Raw genomic sequence first — 17921 nt, forward strand, 5'->3', positions numbered from 1 at the left:
TACATACACACGCACATATTCATATTTTTACCTTTTATTACGCACGAGACAGCACACCACGTACCGCATCCCACTTCATCCACTCAGCAGTGTGTCCGGAGGTGGTTCCTTAGGGCTCCCTGGAGAGGGACGGTGGGCCCCCCGGGGGAGGCAACGGGGCCCAGAGCTTTCTCTGCTCGGTGCTGAGCATTGAGGGCCAGAGCTCCTAGGGAAGCTGGACATCAGCGGGGCAGGGAGGGGACGGCGGCAGGCTGTGACCCGAGCCCCGTCCCAGCCGGCCTGAAAACCTCGCATTTTGCATCAGGTTCTTCATCCATCGTGTGGGATGTAGGACGGTGGAGAGGGTTGAATAGGGTTCTCCCAATGTTCGTGTCCACCTGGAAGGATCATGATGTGACTTTATTTGGAAATAGGGTCTTTGCAGATGTGAGCCAGTTAAGGTGAGGCCGTAAGGGATGAGGGCGGGCCCTCTCCCCAGCAGCTGGTGTCTAGGAGGAGGGGACCCCCAGACACAGACCCTATGAGGAGGGGACCCCCAGACCCCCTCTATGAGGAGGGGAGAAGGCCATGTGACAGGCACTGGGGTGATGTGACACGAGCCAAGGAGTCTGGGTAACGAGCAGCAGCTGGGAGAGGCAGGAGGACCCACCCCTGGAGCCTTCGGGGGGTGGGGGGAGCACAGCCCCGCCAACGCCTGGAGCTCAGCCTCAGGCCCCCAGACTCTGAGACAGGGCCGCATGCTGCTTAAGCCCCCAGAGAGTGACACGGAGCGCCGCAGCCCGAGGCCCGTGACGCAGACGGGCTCATCGCTGAGGTCACTTTCTGCTCCGGACCCAGAGGACTATTCCAGATAAAGTGGCACTCGAACGGCAGAAACAGGCACCCAGAGCCCCGCGCCCACGGAGACCGCCCCGGGTACAATCAGCTCCCTCGATGCTTGTAATCACTCAAGCGAGAACCGCGACTGTAAACAGACATTAAAAGATTCTCAATTATACATGCATCTCCTGGGCAGAATTACATTTCCATAAACACCGCAGGAACGGCTCAGAGACTGCGGCTGGGGGGGCAGCCTGGAAACCGGGGTGGGGGCACCCACCAGACGCAGGCCGTGGGCCAGGGCCAGCCCCTCCCAGACGCCAGGCCCGTCTCCGCCGGTGTGGGGGGGCATTCCCTCCGGGGGGGGCCGGTCACCCCACACCGAGCGGTTCAGAGCCGGGCTCCCCTGGTCTCCACAACCTCATGCTGCTCCCCCCACTGATGCACCAGTGTCGTCTGGGGCTGCGCGTCCCCCTGCATCTGCCCTGAGGCCGCCTGGGGCACCCCGCCTTCCACTCCTCCGGTTCCCAGCGCCACCACTGCCACCGGACAATTGTTGGCCGCTGACCCTGGCGGCGGCTTGATCACGCACCTGCACGCTCTGCGGCCGCTGCTTCGGATACTTGGTCAGTCAGCCGCAGGCCGAGGGCACGCGCTGTTACCCCGCCGTGCGTGGCCATCTGTCCATGGAGGGTCACGGAATTAGGATGGACAATGTCGGTGTCAGCCGCCTGCCGGACTGGACGGAGGAAGGCCTCTGCTCCTGTGGCCCGGACGCTGCCTCCCGCGGTACGGTTCTCGCAGGGGCCTGGTGGAGGTGGGCGGCCACGGGGGCCCTACAGCACCACAGACACGGCCGTCCTGTTCTGGGCTCCCCCAGCCGCGGACACCTAGGGGCTCCAGCTCCCGTCAGAGGGCTGGGGTCCAAGCCGGCCCCGGAGCTCGAGGGCGCTGAGAGGCACCTGTGCTATTCACCGGCACAGGTGTTATCTGCTCACCTGTGGCTACTGGTGTCCCAGATGTCCCCAGGGACACGAAACTGGGTGGGGGGGGAGGGAGACAGGTGGAGGTGTGCATCTAAAGGGTGAGCAGACCCCCCAGGGGCTCACAGACCTGCACAGGTGCTCAGAGGCACATGGCTGGGGGGGTCAGGGGGTGGGAGGCAGGTGGAGGTGTGCATCTAGAGGGTGAGTGCCCCCCTCCCTGCAAGAGACCCACAGACCTGCACAGGTTGTCACGTGTTCCTGAGAATTCTTGGGACGAGGCGCTCATGGTTTGGAGAGATTTTATGCTGCCTTTAGTTCCAATAATTAATTCTTTGATAAGGGTCCGCTCTAAGTTGCTCCCAAAGATTCTTTGGAAAACAGCTCGGCTGGACCAGCCTGGACGGGCAGCTTCAGCGGCAGCCCAGGGGGAGGAGGCTCTGCACACGCGTCTGCCCGAACCTGAGATCCCCTTGTCCACCTGCAGAGCCAGGAAGGCTTTATCTTACCGGAACCGTCAGTGGTTTGCTCCCCATAACCATCTAGAGAACCCCATTTGAGGGCATTGCACTGAGGATTCCTTTCGGTTGCACGTGACAGGACCCCACCCCAAGCTCATTTCAGAAGAGAGTTCGCTGGTTGACCTAACGGGAGGAGTAGGACGCAGCCAACGTGGGGCACAGGTGCTCTAGGAGCTCCAGCGACGCCACTGGGCACCATCTTAGTTCAGACTCTAAACTCGGTTTCTCTGATGCTGACTTTGCTCCCGGGCAAAGGTGGCCTGGGTGCTTTTAGCCTAGGGGGTCCTCAGAACTCCCAGCTTGGGGGATCGGGGTTATACCGCCTTCACCGTTCCAGAAAAATCCAAGGCAGGGCTCTGATTGCTTGGACTTGGATCGCATGACCGTCGCTGAACTGATTTCTGGGGGCGGGGGGTCTGCTCTCTCATCAGGTGGCCTCAGGTCCCACCCTGGGGATGCTGAGGCTGCCACACCACCAACAAAAAGCACCATCCCCTAGAAGATCTTGTTTTTTGGCACCTGACATTTCACCAGGGAGCACCTCCTACTGTCCCATGCCGGAGGGGGCAGGGTCCCACAGAGCTCACAGTGCTAGGAGCACAGTAGGTGCCCCACGCATGTTTGGGGTGTAGAGGCATCCGATGGGCACTTGCAAGCAGGCAAATCATTGACTCCTCCTGCCTGGGACCCTCCGGGCTGTATGGCTCACGTCGCAGAGGGTCCGTGTCTGTGCATGAGACAGACGGGCAGAGGGAGGCACAGGGGTGTGGGTCAGCCCGGGGTCTAGGCTCAATGGGCCATCCCCACCTCTGCTGCTGGGGTGCAGTGCCCCTCGGGGGTCTGGTCTGGAGGACACCCCCTCTCCCCACTCCGTATCTGGGTTATCTAAAATGCTTCCCCTTTCTCGCATCAGCACAGGTCAGGATCCACATGCATTTGACTCTAATGGAAAATCTGCCTTGTGACTCGTGGAGTGGCCTGAGTGACAGCGAGGGGGGCCAGGCCGAGCTGCCTCTCCCCAGGGAGGGCTGGGAGGGGGCGCCGCCGAGGTCGGCCTCTGGGTTCTGGGTCGAGGCCAGGCGGCTCTCTCCCCGGACAACACGGAAGGTCGGAAGGTCGCGGCAGGCAGGCCCTCCCGGCGGCCCCCTGAAAGGGGGTCGGCCCTCAGCTGGCCCTGGGTGGGAACGGTTCCAGAATTCCAGGCATTTGCGGAGGGAACAGCTGCAGGGACAGCCTGGGCCCCCGCGCTCCGCCCCCGCCCAGACCCCCTTTCCCCACCCCAGCCCCCCAGGTCAGCTGCAGGCGGGCGGCAGGCAGGAGGTGTGCGGGAGGTGTGGGGAGATTCGGGGACGGAAAACATTGTTCCTTAGCCAGCACCTCGAACAGAAATCCTTCCCAAGCCCTGAAAGTTAGGACTTTCTTCTTTGCAGCTCTGCCTGTGTTTCTGGGTTTCCAGGGGCCTGGCTGGGGCTGGAAATAGAAATGCATTCCGTGCATTCATTCACTTAGCAAATATTTACTAAGCACCTCCCATGGGCCAGGCCTGGGCCAGGCACGGCTTCCTCCTCCTCCTCCTCATCGTATGTCAGTGAGCAAAACAGACAAACCCGAGCCTTTGCAGAATTAGTGCCCGAGTGTGGGAAGACAGAAAAAAAAAAAAAAAAAAAAAGCAAAAAGAGAATAAAGGATGAAATTAGTAGATGGAGAGTGCTAAGTGCAACGTGAAAAGCAGGGCAGGGCCCGGGGGGCGGCCTGGACCAGGCGGTCGCAGGCACTTTTGCTTGTGCCGGTGGTGAGCAGAGGGCCCACGCCCCCGCGTGTGCGTTAGCCCCCCCACCCCCCCCGAGCTGCCGCGTGGACAACAGATGGTGGCGATGTGGCGGGGAAGCCGGGGGGAGTCCTCTGCGTGATCCAGGGGCGATCCGGCGAGGGGGGCGCCGGAGCAGATCCCGGCTGTGTTCTGAGGAGAGAGCCAGTGGGGTTTCCCGTGTCCGTGGGGGCTGCGGTGGCTCAGCCTGCGGGATACGGAGGAAGCGGATGGAGCGCGTCCAGGTGGAGGAAGCTGGTCTGCCCGACTGCAGGGGTGGAGGGAGGCATCGGGAGAAATGGGGACGGTTGGTTCTCGTGAAAAATATATTTGGTTCAGGGACGCGTGCCACGATCACGTAGCGTTTACTGAGCCCCACCACCCGGCCCCCTAGAGACCCGGCCCCAGGTGTGGGCTGGTGTGCGGCACCTGACACCTTCCATAGGCTGGGCCTGGGCTCAAAGCCCCTCCAAAAGCCACCCCCGCCCCGGCTGCCGCGTGGGGATGGGGTCTGAAAGTGACGTTGCCTCTGTGGCCAACGTCTTGGAACGCAGCAAGACACGATGGGGTGACGCACCCTGCTCTCCCCCCACACACCCGTGCACCACCCCTACCCTCGGGGGCAAGAGGACGATGCTGAGAGTGTGTGGTGTGTGCGTGTGAGTATGTTACATGAGCGTGTGCGTGCATGTGAGCGTGTCACAGATGTCTTCCCCACTGGTGTGTGAGGGCTGCTGGCGTGCACGTGTGTATCTGCGTCTGTGTGTGTGTGTTTGTACTGGTTTAAAAAGTGACCAAGTGAACTCAAGCAGAAAGCATCCAAGGTCAGGAAGGGCGCTGCTACGTGGACTTGGAACGTGTGAACCCAGGGCCTCAGGAGCAAGGGGCAGAGGGCACGCCGCAGCAGGTGGTCCTGCTGGTCCCTGCGCCCCTGCAGCGGGCGGAGAAGCCACTGCTGACCGGGACGGGGTGGAGAAGGGAGACCCCAGGGCGCTGGGGGACAAGGGCAGGACATACACCGTGTCTGGGTGGGTGGGCATCTGGGGCAGGAGCGACCCTGGGTGGGGGGCGCTTCCTGGCAGCAGCCTGTTGGGACCTTGGGAAATAAGTAACCCAAATAAGAGGGGGTCAGCTGTGGGCCCGGGGCCTCCGCAGGAGGTGTGACCTGTGCCCAGTGGCTCGGGGAGGCTCGGGGAGGCTCGGGGAGGCACCGCCGGTCAGAGGGAACGTGGCCTGGGGGGGCCGGCAGCAGACAGGACCACGTCCCCCTCCACCATCACCACCTCCACCACCACCACCCTCAGCGAGCAGCGCTCCCTGTGCACGGGCGGCCAGCCTGGGGGCGGCGGGGAGGGCGGACGATTTGTGGAGTTTCAAAAGGAAAATCGGAGCTTAACCGGATGCTGACCCGATGGCAGGTAGCAACACGCCACCAGAGCTCCAGGCTTCCCTCCTTCTGGGGCTGGGAGCCTCATTGTCACTGCCATCAGCATCACCACTGCCTTCACCACCACCTCCACCATCACCACCTCCACCATCACCTCCACCTCCACCATCACCACCTCCACCATCACCTCCACCTCCACCACCGTCACGACCACCGTCTAACTGCTACTGTTTGGGAGGTAACGACCACATGTTTGTTCACTCCGTATACTTTCTCACCCTAGACTTTAACATCCCTCTCTGCCCCGCCGACACTGTGCCCTGGGGAGCTGCCCACCAGGTAGGTGCCTTTGCCCACCTGACTCCCTCACCCCCTGGTTTCTAGCCGATCAGAGGGAGTGGCAGGACATCACAGGGAGGAAAGCAGACGGGAGGGCCTGCTTGTTCTTCCTCACCGGCCTTTAGGAGCACAGATCCCACCAGATGGCCCTTCCTGAGGCCCTGGGCCTCGCTCTGGTGACAAGCATCCTTCTTCCCACACCCCTTCAGCCTGGGGGTGGTCATAGCTTCTTCTGTCACAGGTCTCTCGGTGCCTCAGCAGCCCTGGTGGTTCTCTCAATGCTGCCAACACCTCTGAAAATGCTCTTTTCATTAACAAATCTCTTTGCCCCCCCCCATAAGTGGGCCATCTGTTTCCTGTCCTATTCTGAGAGATGCCAGTCTCGTGGTGTGCCAGGCACAGCGCACACATCCCAGAGGGTCCCAGCAGCACCTGTACAAAACCCCCACTAAAGCATTTGGTGGCACCTGTGTGTGGGGCACCTGGGCTGAGTTCGGGGACGCGGCCTACCCCGAGGAGCCCCGGGGGGCCTCCGTTAGACGGAGCAGAGTCCAGCTCCAGAAGCTGGGGTGGTGAGCAAGGAGGAGGGAGCCTCTTGGAATCAGGCCTGAGTGTAATGGGGAGTCGCCCACAACTGGAGGGGAGATCCAAAGTGGCCCCTGGAACCTGCCCTGGCTCGCCCCAGGGTGCTGGGAGGCTCCGCTGGGCAGGGGAGGCCTGAAAGACAGACCTTCCTGCCAGCGCCGAGCTCTCCAAACAGCGCCCAGCGGGAAGTGCAGAGCGGCTGCTCTTCCTTCTGGGCTGAAGCCGCTCTCTGCTGACTTCCCTTCCTGCCCCGCTTCCCCCTTTGTCTCCCCCTGCCCCGCCCTCTTGCCCCAGCTCTGGCTCCGCTGTCAGCCCCCAGGACCCTCCAAAGAGAGCAAGCCCTTGGCGCAGGGCCGCCAAGCCCGGTCCCCAGCCTCTCCTGCCCTCTGGACTCTGGATGGGAGCCCCGAGGGGGCTGTTCAGCTCCCCCATCTGGATGGTCTGCAGGAGCGGGACATGCCGTTTCCATGCGTGGGACTTTGTCATCTATCTGGGCCTGGCTCCTGCCCGGAGTGTCCTCATTCCTGAGCCTCGGGGGCGACGCACTTACAGAGAGGGGCCGCTGGTTCCTGGAGGGGGTGTGGTCTCAGGGCAGACTGAAAATTGACCCCACGGGACAGGATATGCTGCTGAGCCCGTGCAGCTGGGAGGGGTGCTGGTCCCGGGGTCAGGACTCTGCTTCCCCTCCTCGGGGCTCCTGGCCTCTTCCCTGGCCCACCTGGCCCCGTTCGTTTCCTTCCAGATCCATCTGTTGATGTGGCCATAGCGACCGTCATTGTCACTCTTCGCAGAGCCCCTGCTGTCCAGCCTGCCCTCCCCTTCCTCCCTCTGTCTCCTTGGTGACAGCAGTGACATCTACAACCCAAGCCCCGGCACCTGCTGACCACCAGTGGGATTTGGGGACAGCTCCCTTTCCTGGAGCACACCCTGCACCGTGGCAGCCATGGCCTGGGCCCCCCGAATCTGGCAGCGGTCTCCGTCTCAAGTACTCATGACAAAGTCACCACGTCTTCAAAATCTTGTTTTAATTTAAAACAAAATCCATCCACATATGCATGCTCCTCCTTGCCGATCGATGCTTTATACGGATGCTCCCGGGAGGCTGTGCTGACCTGTCCCCGGAGCCTCCAGACCCAAGTGCCGTGCTGTCAGATGCCGGTGATGGCTCAGGGCACTCGTGTTGGGGTGACCAAGTGATAGCTCATCACCGGGCAGGCAGGCAGGGGAGCCAGACTCAGATCTGGTCTTGGCCAGCCTAGGGCAGGGTGGGGACCTGGCTGCCCGAACAAAGGCCTGTTTACCGGGCCGGGAGGACGCCAGCCGCAGGCCTGCCAGGCCCTGCGGGATCCACCCACGGAATCACAATGGGCAGCTTGTGCCCAGCCATCCAGTCCCCCTGGGGCCACCCCGGGCCTGGCGCCGTGGACAAGGCGAGCCGAGTGGGGGTGCGGGACGTGCAGGGAGGCACCTCTGTGTCCTTGGCAAGGCCAGATGCTCGTGTGCCTGCGGGTCAGCCGCCACAATGTGGGCAGAGTCGTGGCCCCAAGGCTGTCCACATCCTAATTCTGGAAACTGGGAATGTGTTGCCTTCCATGACAGGGGGGGATTCAGGTCACCAATTCCCTGACCCTAAGGTGGGAAGATGGCCTAGATCCTCTGGGCAGGCCCAGGGCTCACGAGGTCACTCAGGTGCACGAGGCAGGAAGGAGAGTCAGTGTCAGAGAGATGCTGCTGTGAACGGAGGGAAGGCCACGAGCCAAGGGGTGTAGACGCCTCCAGAAGCTGGAAAACAGGGTCCCCCAGAGCCTCCAGAAGGAACCAGCTCCACCCACACCTGCAGGACCCTGACCCAGGAGACGGTACGAGGATAAATCGGATAAATCCGTGTGTGCAAAGCCACCGAGTTAGTGGTCATTTGTTACCCCGGGAGCCCCGTGGGAATTGGGATTCTGTGCTCCACGGAGAGCCACCAGGAGGCAGTTAGGACTTGGCTCAACCTGGGATTCCCTGCCTGAATCTCCTACAGCAGGTGTGGGACGGTGCACACGGGCCCTGAACACTGCAGGACGGCAGCCCCGCAGTCACGGCCACCTCCTTCCTCCCCATGGCTCGGGCCCCAGTCACGGGTTCATCCACGTGTGGGTTTAGGCTTGTTGCTGGGGCAAGGGGAAGTGGGCAGGGGGAGGTGCAGGGGATGGGCCGGGAGCCTGGAACGGGGAGCGCGTCCCTCCACGATGACCGATGACCGAGGGCACGGCCCATGTTCCAGCCAGGCCCGCCTGCTCCTGCAGCTCAGATGGGCTGCGGGTGAGTGGAGACACGGATCCTCCCTGGCCCAGAGCCGCACGTCAGGCGTGCGTGGATCAGATCCTCCACAAGGAGCTCAGGGGTGGCCAGGGAACCCGGCAAGGATGAGGGTTTTCCACAAGTTCAGGATGTGGAAGCCTTTGGGAAGCAGGGATGGGAGGGAGCGTGGCCTGGGTGCTGGGTGGGGGTCTCCGTGGACGGCTGGGGTGGAGGGATGGACACCGGCGAGGGGGGAGGAATGGAGGGGGCCACTGTGGAGCAGAGCGGGGGGTGGAGGGACGTGCCGGCAGGTGGTCAGGGCCAGCAGGCTGGGCCCGCGGCTGGTGAGTGGCTGGACCCCGAGCAGGGCCCCTCAGCCCCACCAGGCACCCCCTGACCAGGAGGGGGGTGATCCCCAGGTGGAGACAGCTGCTTCCTGGCATCTTCCCATCTCTACCAGGGACCTGGGGCGGCCACACAGCACAGCACATGCTGCACCCACCCGGTGGCCTGGAACCGAGGAGCTGGGGGGGCCATGCCCCCTCTGGAGGGTCTTGAGGAGGGCCCGTCTCGTGGCTGCCCCCCAGTTTCTGGTGCTGCTGGCCATCCTTGGGGCTCCCCAGCCTCTGTGTCTGTGTGTCCTCCTCTGTCTGTTCGGGACACTCTAGATGGACTCAGGGCTCACCCTGCTCCGGCCTGCCCTCCCCTTAACTCGAGGACGTCCAGAGACTCTGTTTCCAAATAAGCTCCCCCTCTCACAGCAACGGGGGTCAGGACGTGGACACGTCTCTCTGGGGGACACAATTCAACCCACAACATCATCCACACCCCAAAATGGAGCACAGACAGCTGAGGGCCAGGCCCGGCGCCTGCACACGGGTCCCTGGGAGGGTCCAGGTCTGTGACGCCCCCTCTGTGGGCCACCGTGGCCCTGAAAGCCTCCCCGTCCTCCCAGCACCGGGGCTGGGCCAGCTCCCAGCCTGAGGCCTTGTGACCCTGACCAGGAGGGTGGGGCCAGACCCATGAGCAGGGTGGGGGGCCCCAGCCCCTCTTCCCTGTGCCTGGGTGAGCCTAAGCCGAGGGGAAGGTGTGAGTCTCCCCGACCTTGACCCCCGCAGCCTTCGGCCTCAGAGCAGCCGCCACGGGGCCCTCACGCTGGTGGACAGGAAAGCCTGGGGGGCCGGGCACGGGGGCACGCCGCGGCTGCCCGGGCTGGGGGCTCCCCCCTCTGGGCCGGGGCCTCCTCACCTGCAGTACAGCATCGTGGACACAAGCACAAACGTCCAGAACCGAGTTGCAGGTAGAGTGTGGAGCGCAGAGTGGTTGGGGTGGGGGCGGGACACGCTTACCGTCCTCCTGGAGAAGTGCACAGCCCATGACACCTCTGGGGGGGGGGACCACGCGGGGGAGCAGGGTCCGGGGCCTCCAAGGACAGCCCCCTCCCCACCTCTCCCAACCGCCTCTCGAAGTGCACAGGGCAGGTCGGCCCGGGCCCGAGGCCTGGTCACCGGTGCGGCGGCCTGTGAGGGAGCAGCCTGCAGCCCCGTGGAGCTGGACCGGGTGTCCCAGGCTGCGTGAGGCGGGACGAGGCTCGGAGCCAAGGCCCGTGTCTGAGGCACCACCGCCCAGGATAGTCCTGCCAGGCCGGGGGACCCCCCTGCACGGAGCGGCAGACCCCGGGGCCCCCATGGGCCTGTGGGGTGGGCCTGCCCATCACTCCCGAGCAGGGGGATTGAAATAGGGGTGACAGGCCTGGCAGGCCGGAGCCTGTGGCTCTGCGACCCTCACCCCTACCCACCCACCCCACGGGTGCAGGGCTCCACTTCTCCTTTCCACCGAAGCAGCAGGTCCCTACAAGCTGGGGCTTCCTACGGAGTGGTCCTGTACCGGAGTCAGGATTAGGGTCCCGACGGGGGTCGGGGGGGGGACCTGGAGGAGGCCTGGGGCCGGGGTGGAGCCGCCAAGGACGAGCCCGCTGTTTCTTAGCCTGAGAGGGCCTGTCGCCTGGCCGCAACCTGGGGGGTCTCCTGGGGAGAAGCTGTCTTCGAGCTCGGCCAGCAGCAGCCAGACACACAGGACAGCTCGCCGCCGACACCGCCCTGGGCCCCGCGGCCTCACGTGTCCGGGGGACGCAGCCAGAGAAGTATTTCTGTCCCACACGGAGCCCTGTGTCCGGGCAACATCAGGGGGGCCCCTTCCCTGCCTGGCAAACTGACGATCCCAAGACCGCAGCCCGGGACGCCACGCCGCCACCCCACTCACCAGTGATGAGAAACTCGGCCTTTGGGGGAGGAAGGGCTTCCCCTCACGGAGCGGGAGGCTCAGGGCCCCTCGCCCCGGGCATCACAGGCCCTCGCTCTGGTTGCCCTCCGCCTCCCCTAGGGGCGCCTGGGGGCTGCTCCCCAGATTCCCAGAGGCCTGGGGTGAGCACGTGTCCCTCTGTCCCCCAGGACAGCCTGTCCGTCCTGCGGATGGCACCAAGGCCGGGTGGGAGGCCTCCTGGCTCACACTGCTGTAGGGGAGGGAGGGAGAGAGGTGGTGGGCGTCCCAGCCTGCAGCGCCCCGGGCACCCCAGTGGTGTGGGCACCGACCCGAGGCCCTCCCCTCCCACCAGACTGGGCTGGAAGCTTAGCACGTGCGCAACTATTTGCGGCCAGACGCCCTTCCCTCCTCCTGTCAACCCTCCCCGGAGGCCTCGACCATGAGTCACCGGCCCTGCCCTGGGGTCAGGGGAGCAGCCTCGCCCATCCAGGCTCGGGAGGCTGCACCCTCCCGAAGTGGGGCCCTGACCCAGCTTGCAGCCTGGGGCAGGTCGGGAGGGGGCAGGGGAACAGCTCTGCTCCTGGGCCCTGGCCCTGCTCCGGGTCATCTGCACCATGGCCCTCCCGCTGTGACGAGCTCAATGACTCCCCATCAGCTGTCCCTGCAGCCGTGGGCGGGTCACGGTGACTGTGCATCATCCGGCCAGGCCTTACCACGCACGGGTGGCTCTGTCCCAAGCGGCTCAGCTGTCAGCTTCCCAGGGTGGCCGGTTCCCAGCCCCTGCTGACCAGGAGGAGCCAGGACAGCTGCTGGCCTGTACTGAGGCTGGCCTTTGTGACAGGGAGCCACCCGCAGGCCACAGGGCAAGCCAGGGGACGGTGGGGGGTCAGCAGGGAAAGGAAAGGCCTGTGGAGGTCCGAGGTGCCTGCTAGGACAGACACCCGCAGTCACACATGAGCCTCTGGGGGTCGGGGGAACAGCTGCCCACCCTCTTGTCCTGGCCCTGCCCCTACCAAGCACGGCCCGGGCCGGCCATCAGCCTCGGACTCAGTTTCCCCATCTGGCATCATGTGGGCCCAATTAAATGAGCTCATAGTCATGACCGGGGACTGTCCCTCCTGCTGACCTGCTATGGTGGGCTGAATGGTGGCCCCGGGACACCGTCTACCCCCACCCGTGAGTGTGATCTGTGAAACATGGGCCTTGGCAGACAGGATTAAGGGAAGGGACAAGATGACATCATCCTGGCTGGTGGGGGGCAGGGTGGACAAAAAGGAGCAGGTGCAGAGGGTGGAGGCGGAGACGAGAATGATGGGTCGTCGCGAGCCAGGGAGCACCAAGGGGCGCCGTGATGCCCAGGGGCCGAGAACAGACCCACCCCCGTCCCACCCGGAGAGGACGGGGAGGCCAGCCAGGCCCAGAGGCACAGGACTGCCTAGCCAGGCTGCGGGGTGCCCAGACACGGCCCAGACATTCCCCAAACCAACCCCCGGCCACCTGGGACCCCGCCTGGGAAGGTGCCTGCCCGCAAGAGGCCTCCTCAGCAGCAGGCAGCTCGCGTCCGTCCCCTCCCTCCCATCCTCAGACTGCAAGCCTCCGGCCGGCGGGCCCCAGGCCCCCGAGTCAGCCTCCAGGTGGAGCCCCAGGGAAGCATAGACCATAGGTCCCCGAGATCAGTGGGTCCCCAGGAAGGGGTCTGAGTGCTCCTTTTAGGTGGCAGGTCCCCAGACTGCTTCCCTGCAGGGCCTGGAGGGGCCACCCCAGAACCCCTCCGGCTGGAGTCTCGGGTCTCCCGAGGCGAGGAGACGGCCACCAGCTCTCCTTGTAGGCAGGGACACGGCTGGCGTGAGCCGCAGACTGCACAAGCTCGAGGGTGAGGGGGACGTGTGTCCGTGTGCTTGGCACCCAGCCTGGCACTTTGTATCACGGGCAGCTCACGGGGCTCGGCCTGCAGACCACCACGGGGTGGCCGGTGGGGGAGGTGAGGCCTCCCGGCCAGGGTCAGGGTCACAGAGCAGCCCACGCTGCAGCAGGCAGTGGCCGTGGGGGGCCGGTGCTTTGGGAGTCCTGGGGGACCGTGGGTCCTTCCTGGACTGCTGCTTGGAGGAGGAGGCATTCTGAGCAGGAGCACTGAGGCGCGGCTGGCAGGCCCAGGGAGCAGAGGGTGTGTGCAGACAAGAGCTGAGGGCGGTGGGATTCAAGCTGCCGGGTGGGGTCCCTTTTGGAGGTGTTGGGGGCACCCTTGGAGGGTGACACTGCAGTGCTTTCAGCTCACAGTGGGCTCAGGGGAGTTTGGGGGAGCCCTGCTCAGAAGGCCTTTGCAGGGGCAGGGTATTGAATCTCTCAGGGGACGCACTTCCCTGCCCCAGGGCACCAGGGGTCGGTGACAGAGGCAGGGCTGGGACGGTGGCCGTGGGGGCCCCGAGAGGCAGCGGGGTGACACAGTGCAATCCAGACCTCCACGGGACACCAAGGAAAAGACATCAGGAAGTGAGTGCTTTTTTCCATGAGCTCCTCGTCCCTGTGTTTTGGATTCGGGTCCTCTGAGGCTCCTTTCATCTCCGTGAAATTGCAGGTTCGCTGTAGTGGCCGCGGCCCCGGCCAAGCCCCTCAATTAGCCGGAGTCCTCTGGTGGCCGCAGGACGGCGAGCGGCTCCTCCTGGGAGCCCAGCGGGGGAGAGGATCCAGCTTCCGCCCCGTCCTCCTGGGGCCTGACCCCGGGACGCTTGCATCATGGAAACTGCTTCTGGAAACCCCGTTGCCCGAGCCGCCCAGCCCCCGGGGAGCCAGGGATGCAAGCCCGGCCGGCGGCACCTGGGTGGACGTGCCGCTGCCTCTCCCCTGGGACCCCCTTCGCCTCGCGGGGCTGGTGAGCAAGAGCCGTGATGTCACTAGGAACCCGCGAGGCTGCCAGGCGCCCGGCACGAAGGCCCCTCCTGGCCAGCTGGGCACTGACGCAAATCTAAAGCTCCAGCTCTGAGGAGCGGCCCCGGTCCCGGCCAGCGGCCCCGAGGTGCGCCACGGGGAGGGGTGCGGGTGGCAGAGGGCCCCGGGGCCCTGGCTGTGGGGGTAATCAGCTGCTCTTAACGGGCGGCCAGCGTGGCCCGTGGGGCTCCCCGGAGGCCGAGAAGAGCCAGTCACTGTCACAGCTCCTGGCAGGGTCGCCGCCCCCAGGCCTGGGGTCCTGCATGCCGGGCCCCCTCCTGCCCGTCTCCCCAGCGGGGGGCCGGGTCCTTGGGCTCTGCCCAGGGCTGCTGGCCCAGTGCGGCCCGGAAGCGCGGGAGGAAGTGGGGACAGACGGGCCCCCCCGGGGCCGCTGGGGGCAGCTTCCGCCTGGCACCTGGCGGGGTGGGGACAGTCCTGTTTCCCCCAGGTCCCCTCACGCCCCGGGCTGAAGCGGCAGCCGTCCTAGGACCGCACCACCGGGCCTTCCCTGGCTTCCCAGGCGCTGGGGGAGTCTCACTTTTCAGATCCTCCCTCGGAGCAGTTCCCGGACACATGACACGTCGTGAGGACCGCTCCGGGGCATGTGGGACGCTGGGCTTGGAGTCACGAGGACCAGGGCTGCCCTTCTGGGCACCTCTGCGTGAGCACTGTCACGGGAACCCAGACTGCCCCGGGAGAGGCCAGCCTTCCAGAGTGTTCTGTTCTTCCTTAAAGACACACATGCACACACACACACACTCACACTGCATATGTGCACACAAATGCAGACCGGTGTGAACACACGTGCACAATGCATGCACATGCATGTGCTCACACACTGTACATACGTGTACATGCACACACATGTGCAACATGGCCATACAGACTCATGTACATGGAGCAGATGGGCACACACACATATGTGGGTGCACACACTCACACACTGGCATACAGACTCACATACACTGACACTTGGGCATGTGCATGCATGCAATGTGCACTCACATGTGGGCACACACACATGCACAGTGCACACACTCACGTGGATACACACATGCACAGTGCAAATACTCACATGCCAGCACACCCCAGACATGCACATGAGCACACATTCAAACACACAAGCACAGTGCACACACTCACACGCCGGCACACAGGCACGCATGCACATGCACACACACTCATGGGCACAGGCACACAGTGGGTTCCGCTGCTTTCCACGTTCAGATCAGCACTTGCTACAAGTGACAAGGTACCACTTCCTGTCCAACAGGAGGACCGTCCGTCTCTCCTGTCCCCACCGACACTGTGCGGTCAGGACCACAGGCCTCGGGCCTGGATGTGATGGACACGGAAGGATGGAGTACCCCGGGGCCCTGGGATGGTGGGACCCCGCCCCGTGGAAGCGCCTTGGGACTGTGGCCTGCACAGTCCTGCCTGGAGACCTGAACTGTCTGGCCGGCAGGGCGTCCCGGGAGGCCGGCGTTCTCCCTTCTCGTCCAAGGTAGAGACACTGCTGCTCACAGTGCGGGGACACTCGCAACCCTGGACCTGTGGTCTGTGCACGACCTCCAGCCCTGTCTCTGACTCAGGGCCCCAGGACACAGGGTCACCCACGAGGTCAGGAGCTGGTGAATCCTGACCCTGAAAGCTGAATCTGTCTGTCTGTCCCCATGTTGCTGCGGCTGTGTTCCTCCCCGACCTGCACCACCATCCCGCTGCAGCCTTCTGGATGCTCCCACCAGCGGTTCCATGCAGCGCCGGGCCCTTCTCCGCGGGGACAGTGGAGATGCAGGCCCAGAGCTGGTGGAAACATCAGAACGGTGCCGCGGGATGGCCGTGGGGATCAGAAAGGAAGACAACGGGGGCTCCATGCAGAAAACATAGGACGGGCTGGGTCTGGCCGGAGACCCCCAGTCTAGCCGGCGCTTCTCGGAGTGTGGGTTTCCCCGAACTGGCTCTCCCACATCAGGGTCGCCGGATCTGCACGCTTCCCCGCAGCCCCGTGGCCTGGGGCCGCCAGAGCAGGGCCCCCCGGGGCGCCGGCCGCAGCCCACCGCCCGGCGCCCAGGGCTCCAGAGGAGGATGCTGCTCTCTGCGGGCAGAGCGTCCTCCCCCGGGCTCCCGTCCGCTGCCCTCTTTCTGCTCTCTCCGCTGAAGCTGGCTTCGGTTTTGTTTTGTTTCAATAACCCCAACAATTGGCGCAGGCAGCATCAGCCGACGGGCAGCCGGCCGACGGTCACGCTCTCCACGCGGCCGGGCTGGCGGCGGTCATGTGCAAGTGGGGACGGGGCTGGCAAGCAGGGCGCGAGGAGGGAGCCCGGCGGGGGCTCGCCCAGGCCCAGCCAAGGCACCCCAGGAGAGGAAGGACCTCCCGTCGCCCCACCTCACTTCTGGTTTTCCCGATGGCAGGGCGGGAGGGACGGCTGAGCAGGCCTGCCGCCCCCACCCTGCCTCCCTCCGGCGCCCCGGTCTCTGTCCCCGGCACAGAGGCCGCCTCTTCTGTTCTGCTGGCCGAGCCAGGCTTCCCGCCCGCTCCCCGTGGAGCTGCGGGTGGCAGCGCCCCAAAGTCAGTATTCCTACACACTCCAACCTGCCCTTCGGTTTATAAGACGCAAATATTTGCTCTTCCATTGAGACAATAGTCGGAGGCCGTCCTTTAAGTGGAGTGTACACACCGGTGCCCTTCAAAGCTCTTGCTGCTGTTTCTAAACGGTGGAAGGAGGAAGCCTGGCCTGGGTGGCTCCTGGGGCACAAGGCAGGCCTCCCACGGCGCCCCCGCCCGCCCGAACGTTCTAGAAGCCAGGGCCCCGGGTGGAGGGAGGACAGCAGGAAGCCCCGGCCTGGGACCCAGGCCAGGAGGAGGCAGACGCGGCAACTGTCGGCCACGGGAAGCACAGGCGGGTCCCCGGCCCGTGGGCCTCGGCAGCGGGGGGCGTCTGCGGCCTGGGCAGCCCGCAGGGAGGCTTCTGTCCGCAGGGGCGCGTTTCTGGGCTCCGCGCTCTCACGGGCCTTGGTGGAGGAGCAGTTACAGGGGAGAGGGGGAGAGACAGAGACAGGGAGGGACGGAGCGGGGGGCCTGCTGTGGCACAGGTCTGCATCTCACGGGCCTGGCCTGGGCTGCCTGCCTGCCCTCTCTGGGCCCCAATTCTCTTACATATAGAAGAGGGGACCCCGGCCCCTTTGCACAGCGGCTGCGGCTGGTTGCCTGGGCTGCGGAGTGTGGACCGCAGGGTGTGCATCTCTCCGCAGTGCTGCATCGCGGGGTGTGGGGGCGCTCACCTGGCCTCAGGGGCACAGTTACACCACAGGGATCCACAGACGCCGCCCCTCTGGGCTGTGTCTGGGAGCTGGTTACCGGCTCACCATGGGCTCTGGTCTCAGGAGCGCCCCTCGACCCTGAGCTGGATCCGGGCCCAGAAGGAGGCATGTGACATCCCAGTGCACAGTAGGCCCTTTCCACCAGCACTGCCCACATACACGTGGCAGCACGTGGACGGCTACCCGGGTCGCTGCGGTCTGCACTCTTGAGTGTCCCCTCCCCGAGCATGGGTGCTCCCCGGGAAGGCCCCGCTCCTGCGGGCACCAGCAGGCTGCCCACCTTCCTGGTGATGTCTCTGCGTGAGCCTGCTGCCCATGTGAGCTCCTGGGGGTCCTGACAGTGGCCCCACAGGGGGCCAGGGTGTCCAAGGCGGCCTTGGTCCCCCTGGCCAGATGCCCGGGGCCCCTAGGACCTGGACGGACTATTCCGGGGGCCCCAGCTTCCGCCACAGCCTCCCTCTTCCTCTTCCTCATCAAAAGTGGCTCCTGCAGGACACACTGCCTGCGGAGACCAGGCCACTTTTGGGTTGGAAGTGCATAGAATTTGGGACCGAGCACGTGGAAGCCCCGTAGATCTCAGATCCAGATCTGCAGGGGAAGGTGCTGGGCTGCCCGGCCGCTGGGTCACCCTGCAGAGCCCGGGTTCCCCGTTTCTGGGAGACAGTCCTGCGAGGCGCCTGAGATAG

General features: G+C 64.7%; 1 long non-coding RNA gene across 1 annotated transcript; it reads left to right on the forward strand.

Moving 5' to 3' along the window:
• Window positions 1-1394: 1394 nt before the first annotated feature.
• Window positions 1395-7577, forward strand: LOC119877765. Its single transcript, XR_005382025.1, has 3 exons — window positions 1395-1608; window positions 5801-5856; window positions 7184-7577. It is a non-coding gene; the product is annotated as an uncharacterized LOC119877765 (long non-coding RNA).
• The last annotated feature ends 10344 nt before the right edge of the window (window positions 7578-17921 follow it).

This window comes from Canis lupus, chromosome 31 (genome assembly GCF_011100685.1).
Source record: "Canis lupus familiaris isolate Mischka breed German Shepherd chromosome 31, alternate assembly UU_Cfam_GSD_1.0, whole genome shotgun sequence".
Taxonomy (NCBI): domain Eukaryota; kingdom Metazoa; phylum Chordata; class Mammalia; order Carnivora; family Canidae; genus Canis; species Canis lupus.